We start from the raw sequence: 8349 nt of genomic DNA, 5'->3' as shown, positions 1-8349 counted from the left end.
TCGCCGCCCGCTCCCCCGCAGCCGGCCGGGGCTGCGGCTCGGAGCCTGCCCGCGGCGGGGGCCAGCGCTCCGGCCGTGCCTTGGCTGCACGGTCCGCGGGCTGGCCAAGGCCGGGGCGCCCGGCGGCCTCGGAAGTGGCGCTGGCTCTCTGAAGAGCTAGCCCATCCCGCTGGAATAAAGGTGCTCCAGCTCTTTGGCAGTAAAAATCTGTACGTTTAGTTCTGATACTCCTAAACAGGACGTTAGGCCTTACAGGCACTCGAAAGGGCAGGCCTTTGTTAGTCGTTACCTATGTAAACACGCTCTGCTTGCTCAGACCTCATCTACCGACAGAATTAGATGCAGTAAGCAACCTGCATAGAGTAAACCGGCCTTTTGTCAGAGGTTGTCCCACATGCTTTTGCTGTGAGGTCGCTCAAGTTAGCGAAGCGTATAATGATTTATCCTGGCTCCATGTTTCCAAACCACACCCTGGCACTTTGGGATGGAAAAGTACGTGCAGTGCTGTATCGTCTTGTCCAGTCCTTTCAAATCTTGTTGCACCTTCCTTGTTCCTATGATTTTGGAACCTCTTAGATTGAAAACTAGGTAATTAAAAACCTAAAATTGTTTCCAGCAGCGTATTTGCCCCTCGGTCACCATGCCAGTTTTTGTGTTTTTTCTGGTACAACATCTTTTCCTTTTGAATTTTCCTCTTGCTGTTGCTGGGCAGAAAATCTATACAAGTTACAAATTAAGCTGACTGACGGCAGAGTGAATGAACTGTAACAGTATAATTCAAAACATAAAATTGTAGGTATAGGGAATTGAAGTTTATATGGTTACAACAAAACAAAGCCTTGGTAAAAGTAGGCAAACTGCATTTATTCAAAAAACACATTTTGAAGTAGGCAATCATTTTAACAGTTATTTCATGTGCTTAGCTTACAGTAACATAAAAGCACATCTGAAATGGAGGATTTCTAGCAGAAGTTTTAGTCATCTGTAACTTACAGCTTACTAATAATGTACAATGCCTGCAGTAAGGGTTTTAGCACGGCGTAGCTCAGAGCCTCTCTGATATCGCTGCACAGGCACAAGCTGAACTTCAGCTGGGAAAATCCTCCCTGCTTGATGGGAGAGGCTGTTTGGAACCGCGCTCCTGTCTGCTTGCTGTCCTTATTGTGAAGAGCGCAATCGCCACGTGATGGGTCTCATTCCAGGTCATCATCCCTCTATACCTCTACTTTCAGGATCTTTTAAGACCTTACTTCCCATATACCTTCTGCATCTTGAAATCTACTGCTGATTCATAAAACCACCTTTAATGTTTAGCTGTTCATTTTGCCTTTTTTTTTTTTTTTTTGCATGCTATATTATCTGCAGTACATCAAGCTATTTGCTGCCAGAAAAGCACCTTGGATTTCTGGTTAATCTCTATTTTCTTTTTTTTCCACAGAACTTTTAATTCATCTGAAGTTTGAGAAACACTAACTTGCAGGAGCTCTTTCTGGGACGGCTGGGCATGCAGCAGCAGATTGATGTGCGGCACAGGGAGCAAACTCATCACTGCAAGCAGATCTGTGGAAAGGACTGAGGGATGGAAAGTGGGCCAGGGAATGTGTCCTCCAGTGAGGCACTGGGTGGTAAACTTCCTACCACCATGGAGCACAGAGCCTATCAAGAGTGGGTCTTACATGGGACGAGCTTACTTGCAGTCATCAGTACAGCGGGAGAACAGGAGAGAAGGAGGTGGCTGGATCTCAAGAAAGCCAGGGAGTGGAAGTGGACGTTCAAACTGCTTGTGTTTAAGGTTAGTGTCTCTGTCAACTGCAGGGCAGGCTGCAAAAAGAAGCATTTCGGAACCATGCAGTAAAGTCACAGTCCTTTAAGTGCCAACTGCCTTTTCATTAGAGTAGGCTTTCAGAATCATGACCACTTAAATTACTGTTGTGAAGGATATTGCATGCAAGTGGAGTGGTTTCCTTTCTCAACCGAAGCCAAACCGATGGCATTTCGTTACCGTCTTTTCCCTCCTACTCCTCCTCTTTACCCCAACAGTGTGATCTGATGCAGCAGTATGGACACTGGAAACTTAGTTAAAAAATCAGCTGGATACATTCATGAAACAAAAATGCATCATGAGCTATTAAATATAAAAATCACCTCTGGTTGTCTGCATGATAGGTGCCTGGTGATAAAGGGAGCATTCTGAGATGTTTGCTTTGTTCTTCTACCCTGCTTTAGGTATCCTCTCTTGGGCTCTGAGGCAAGACACTGAGTTAGGTGGTGTTCTACTCTTTCTGGTACATGTTTTCTTATATCCTTATATTCACTTATTCCTGGCAATTTATCAGCATTGTGCTATTGGTAATCTCATTGTTTTGGGCTCAGTGTCAGTCATCCTGGATCCATAAGATGAGTTGGTGTTACCACTATGGCATGGTTAATATGTGCCAGAAGTGCCAGGCTACACGCTGGCAATTGAATTACTGGCAAGCATGTCACGAATTATCTCTAGAGTCACACTGCCATCTGCAATACAGAAATTGAAGTGACACTGGAAGTCTGAACAAACCATTCACTTGTAAGAACATTATCCGCTGGACCCATGGTTAATCCTCCTGACTTTGGGGGAAGAGAGGGGAGAACACAAATCGCAATTACCTCAAATGCTATGTTGATGGGCAGGAAGGCAGGCAGGAGGGAAGGTAGGAAGGAAGGAAAGAGCTTCCATAGAGGGATCCAAGGAGGACAGGCAAATTCCCCAGCAATATGTTAGGAGCCATTTCCTAGATCATCCACAGATGGTAGCGTGCAGGCTCTGGAGCGACCTCCCATTTCATCCAGTCAGCTTCAGCACTGAATATGGGTTCAAAATATGGGCCTTGTACTATAGAGCAACACATACTTTCAAGGCAGGTTTAGCTAAAATCCACCCACAAATACATGAGTCATTACTCAGAACCACGCTCCAGTGTAGACATATCGAGTCACTTCCATCTCAGAAGCTTATAAATATTTAGTTAGCCACTTAGCTTTTAATTTAGCAGAACAACAAAGATTCATTAGACAAATCTCCAGAATTGTCTTCCACTAAGAAGCTTCTTAAATACTTCCACTCTTGCAAGTTACTTTTCATTTCTATACAACTCAGAATTATTTGATACACATAACTTACAAAAACCGTAGTTGAACTAAGAATGAGTTTCCCCTGATTCTGTAATTAATTTAATCTATTTCAAATACCAGCTTTGCTCATTCCAATAACATATTTTTATTTTAGCAGTAACTGGTGAACTTTCTTAAAGATATGGCTGTCCTGATGCAGAGTGGCATATAGCTCTTCCTAAAGACCACTGTCAATTCTGCCAGTCCAGCAGACCGTGCTGGAGTCAGTGAGGATGTACCTGGACACATAAATATGTTAAATGGAAAAGACATCAATTCATTTTTTTTGAAGAACCAGCTGAGGTTTTGGGGAAAAAAAAAAAAAAAAAAAAGCACTTGCTTGTATCTATTTTTTGGCAGTGGCAGGAGAGGAGAAGAAGAATGGTAATATTTAAGGATATAGCATTAGGAAAAATGAATTGTTATTATTTTATACAATCATAAATTTGTTGTTATGACTACAAGTGTTTGAGTTAAAAGTATTTGTTATATAAAAATGTGATTCTTGAGTTTACATCTCTCCAATTAACAGATTCAACCAGAAGCCAGTGATTGCTTTACAGACCATCTTTCAATGCAGACTGTTTACAGAGACTGCTGGAGGCCCATGAATCCTGGACTGAGCAGCATTCCTCTCTAGCACAGCTGTTTGGACTCTGTAACTGAAAGGTAATCAGCAAAGATGAAAACCAGATTGGCTTGATGCTTTCTTTTTTCCCCTTGGTCAGCAGTGCTTTTTCTGTTTGCTGTAATGGTTGATTGATTTTTATTTTGGTAATTCACACACACAGATGCCACATATATGTGCTTTTAAATTTTGATAAAGCAAAACATCTATTCATGTCTTCAGTGTACTATAGGAAAAAATACTCTATCATTCTCTGTACAACACAGACAATAGGTTCCTCTTTTCTACAGTCCAGGTAAAAGGCTTTGCATCCTCACCAACAGGGAAATTGTTGGTTCAGGAAGAACATGCGGATAGTAGCAGAACTAATGTCTGTCTGGAGGAATACAGACTTAGGTAAACTTGGCAATGGGACAAAGGAAAGGACTGCATAAAAGCCAAGTCAACAGAATAATTCTTGTGGCCTCAATAAGGGTGATAGTAGGAGCAGAGACTTCCCAAAGAAAGAAAAGAGATATGCAAATGCAAAGGCAGAACCCCCCCCCCCAAAAAAAACCCAAACAAAAAAAAGGAGAGGTGAGTTTTTCCCTTACCATGACATGTATTCTTATTATAATGAAATTGCAATAGCAGTATAGCTATAGCTAGTTATTATAACATGAAGGGCTTAGTCAAAACGGAGCTTCACGGGTAGCAGGACCCTGATGAACACCCAGCCTCACAGAGCTGACTTGTTATTTTCCAGTAAACAATAAAGGGCTTAGACAGGACATTTATTATGCCATTATCAGAGCAAGGTACCAAAACAAAAGCTGTATCTAGTTTTGGGTGCTTTTCTGTAAAATGTTTTATGTTGAATGTGACTCAAAACACTACAAAATCAATCAACATTATGTTAGGGTATTTGGAAAGTCTAAAATATAAGAAGTATCTACTTAGTTTAAAAAAATAGAGGTGATTTTAAAACCTGGAGGTGATTATTTTTTCTGTTTCACACTCAAAGGATAAATTAACATTCTGAAAACTATTTTGTGGAGGATTCACGATTGTATAAAGTCTTAGAATACTAAGTTTTGTAAAGTTTGTATGCAGATATGAGTCAGTTTGAAATACCATTGCCTTATGGACCTAACTGCCTGTTCTTGTTTTCATGTGCTTGATTAGAATGACTGCCTGACTTGGACCAGGTGGGATTTGAGCATTTTTTTAGACATTTTTCACCTGGGGAATTGAGCAGAGAATTATCTGTTTAGGTCCATATGAATATGTGTTCCACATTGTCATCATATGCAGCAATCATGAGGTCAGAAACACAGGCGGTGGTAGGAAGGAGAAGCCATTTCTTCCTTTTCAGGACTTTCCTAAATCTGTTATTTATGGTACAGAACCATTTTGTTACATGTTTGCTATACCTTTTTATTAATCTTGTCTTTAACCTTAGCCCTATAAAAAAAAAAGAAATGGAAGTCCCTGTCCCTAGGAGCCTACACATTTGGTGTAGATACAGACAAAATCAGATGATTCTACATCATCTCATAAAAAACATTCTCTTCTTCATTAACTGCATTGCCGTTATAGACTAATACAGAAATAGATGTTAAGTGAAACGTTTCTAATGATGCCACACGTATTAAAATACATCATCTGCATCCCATTGTGATTTTAGTGGCATAGCAGAAAAAATGAATGCAGTGGTGGCGTAGGTACCAGAAAGTCATTAAGTAGCACAGTTCTGCCAGCTTTCTTACGTACTTGTGATTGCTAGCTACACCCCTTTGCAGCTGGAATAAGCATTACAAGTCAAAAAAGAACATGTAGCTGCTGAGAATCAGTAAGGCCTCAATGTTTACATATAAACATAATTCCTGAAAACACATCAAAATCTGAAAATATGGGTCTGTCTACTGATTCTCTGTCTTTTAAAATTTTTTACCTTTTTTTTTTTCATTCTCTCTGAAGCGTTTGTGGGAGAGGAAGCATTCATTACCAGTGGTATTTCCTTCATTAGAAATAGAATCGATTATCTTCGTTTAGGTAAATCCCATTCCTTCCTATTTCACTCTACGGCTGTATGCAGTCCAGGCCTTGTTGCATTTTGGTTGTGCAAGCACGTCTCCTCCCCAGCACAGGAAGCCATGATGTCATTCTTTTTGTCATTTTGGGAAGAAGAGCCCAGTATGTGCAAAGGATCGTATGGGATTTTTTTAATTGCAAAAGTAGCACCAGACTGCAAAGTTTGCATCCCAGCTTTCTCTGCTTTTGGCGTTGTTCGTGTCTGAGCCATTTACAAAAATAGTCACACTCTTCAGAACCAGATTTCAATCTTTGTCCCCTGGCATATGGGATTTCACGTCAAGCTCCTCTGCTGTTACTTTAGAAAAACAAGTTCGGTGTCTTCATATCCTTGCTCTTAACAGGCCGCCTGGACTTCAAGCGTGCCGCATTTCCCTTTGGAGGGGTGGTAGGTGACCTCTCGCAGCTTTGCAGCGACATCTCGTGGCCTCATTGACCTGGAAACGTCTCAGAGATGGTTCCTCTTCTAGGGTGGGGAAGGTCTCATGTGGATTAAGTCAAACATTTCATACAATGGGGAGGTAGGATGCCATTTGAAAGCCAATTCATTAACTGTGTTTAATTACATAAGTGACATTGTCAACGTGGTCGTCAATTGTACCAAAAAAAAAAGTGAGAAATTGTTTCAGATGCTAAACAGACTTGGTGTCCCTGATTTTTTTTTTTTATTTTAATGAGCACTTTTGCTATATAAAAATATTTTCATTTTCCCTCATGATATATGAACAATCTACATTAAAAAAAATCACAAAAACTACTGTAAAAGTAAAACATTTTTTCTGGTGTAATTAATCCGAGATGTTACATGTTAAAATATCAGGTAAAAGCATTTCAAACGGAATATGATTTTTTATGTTGACAATTATGTTTCATCCAAAATCAGAAAAAGTAAACATTTACATTACCAAATTCAACATGAAACTCTCCAAGCTGCCTTACTAAGTTTTAAAGCCATGAAGAAATGTAGAGAAGTTAATGAAGAGAACAGAGGTTAACGCTTTTTGAAATTAATTGAGGCAAAGTGAACAGCCAACTAATTGCTAGTCCAAGATTAATATTGCTATTATACATCTTTTAAACAGTCTTATGGAGTTATATTTAAATTTTCCAGCTTCAGGTTTTAATTTTGCTTTTTTGGAACACTATTGAGTATTCAGTAAATAGTTCCTTATATGAAAAATATCCACAGATGATGTATAAGGCATAATCCAAACTCTTGGGAAAGACTCCCATTATTTCACCAAATCACAGATGTAAAGTCAGCACTTGGTTTAGGAGGGGGTTACCTCAGGGTCTGTCTGCAACTTTGGAGTATTTTGCTGCATAGCATACCATGATTTTGCATTGGCCCTTACTGGATTTTATCGATTAACCCTAAAATTGTACACTCCAGTTATTTGGAGTATTTGGAGATACATGCACAGAGCCCAAAACTGCCGTAATGGTGTCAGTGGCAGTTTTCAGTGAAAGCAGAATCAGGCTCTACTCCTTTTACAGGAAGACTTTGCTAGTTCAGAAAAGGAGCATGATAGATATTTGCCCTTTTTCTCAAGGCTGCAAAGATTGGACAGTGTAGTAAGATGAACATCGTAAGTTGCTGTTGCAAACATCTAAGCACATATTATCTAGTGCACAAATATACCAAAGATATAAAATAATTTATCTCAGGCTAAAGTAAAGGAACAGCTCCCTACAGTCTAAAATATGAGAATACTCCCTCTCCTCGTGTGTTTAGACACTCACCATCTAAACAGCAGTGTACCTTTTGGTTTTTAAGTGCTTGAGGCCACACAAACTAAACTAAGGGGAGAGAATCTAAAGTAGGAATATACAGCAGATCTGCAGTCTGTCAACCCTCAATTTACAGAAATGAATTTTATCGAAAATATTTGTGTCTCCTTTGGAGTAAAGAAGTGTTCTTGCAAGGAGGAGAGTGGAAGACGGCACTGTACTATGCTGACTTCCAAAGCCTAAGTGGAAGACCAGTGTGTGACCAAACCCCGAAAGAGGGAACAAAGGTAATTCACACAGAAATCACAACAAAATGCTGGGGATTTATCCCTAGCTAAAAATTCAATTTTGTTGTTCTTGGTTGTGAGGTAATGAATCATCAGTAGCAGAAGTGAGGGGAAACCATATTTTTGCAGAGAAAAGAGAGCTTTCAGGCTAAAATCGATGGCCTCTTCCAAAACGAAGAGCACTGAGCATGCTGCTGAGTGAAGGGCTTTCCGTGGCTTGCCCGGGTGAGCTGAGGGGAAGGGTGCTGCGGCAGAGGCTGGCAGGAACCGGCTGGCTTTGAGCCCGCTGCCTGCAGGAACTTAACTGTCCCAGTGACTGGTCTTCACGGTGGAGTCTGCTGATGCTTCCTCCTAACCTCAGCTCAGCTCAGCTGTGCAATCACGCAAAGCAAATTCAAACCCTGTTGATAAGAATGCCTCGGAATAATTAAAATTGCTGTTACACACAGTATTTTCTTGTCCAGGGTTTATCTATGTATC

General features: G+C 40.5%; 1 protein-coding gene across 1 annotated transcript in view; it reads left to right on the top strand.

Annotated features, from left to right (window-relative positions):
* Nucleotides 1–8349, top strand: part of EIF5A2 (eukaryotic translation initiation factor 5A2) — a 472944-nt gene that overhangs the window by 259000 nt on the left and 205595 nt on the right. The window lies entirely within an intron of this gene.

The sequence above is a fragment of the Pelecanus crispus genome, chromosome 9, assembly GCF_030463565.1.
Source record: "Pelecanus crispus isolate bPelCri1 chromosome 9, bPelCri1.pri, whole genome shotgun sequence".
Classification (NCBI taxonomy): domain Eukaryota; kingdom Metazoa; phylum Chordata; class Aves; order Pelecaniformes; family Pelecanidae; genus Pelecanus; species Pelecanus crispus.
This window is presented reverse-complemented; position numbering and strand designations above follow the sequence as displayed.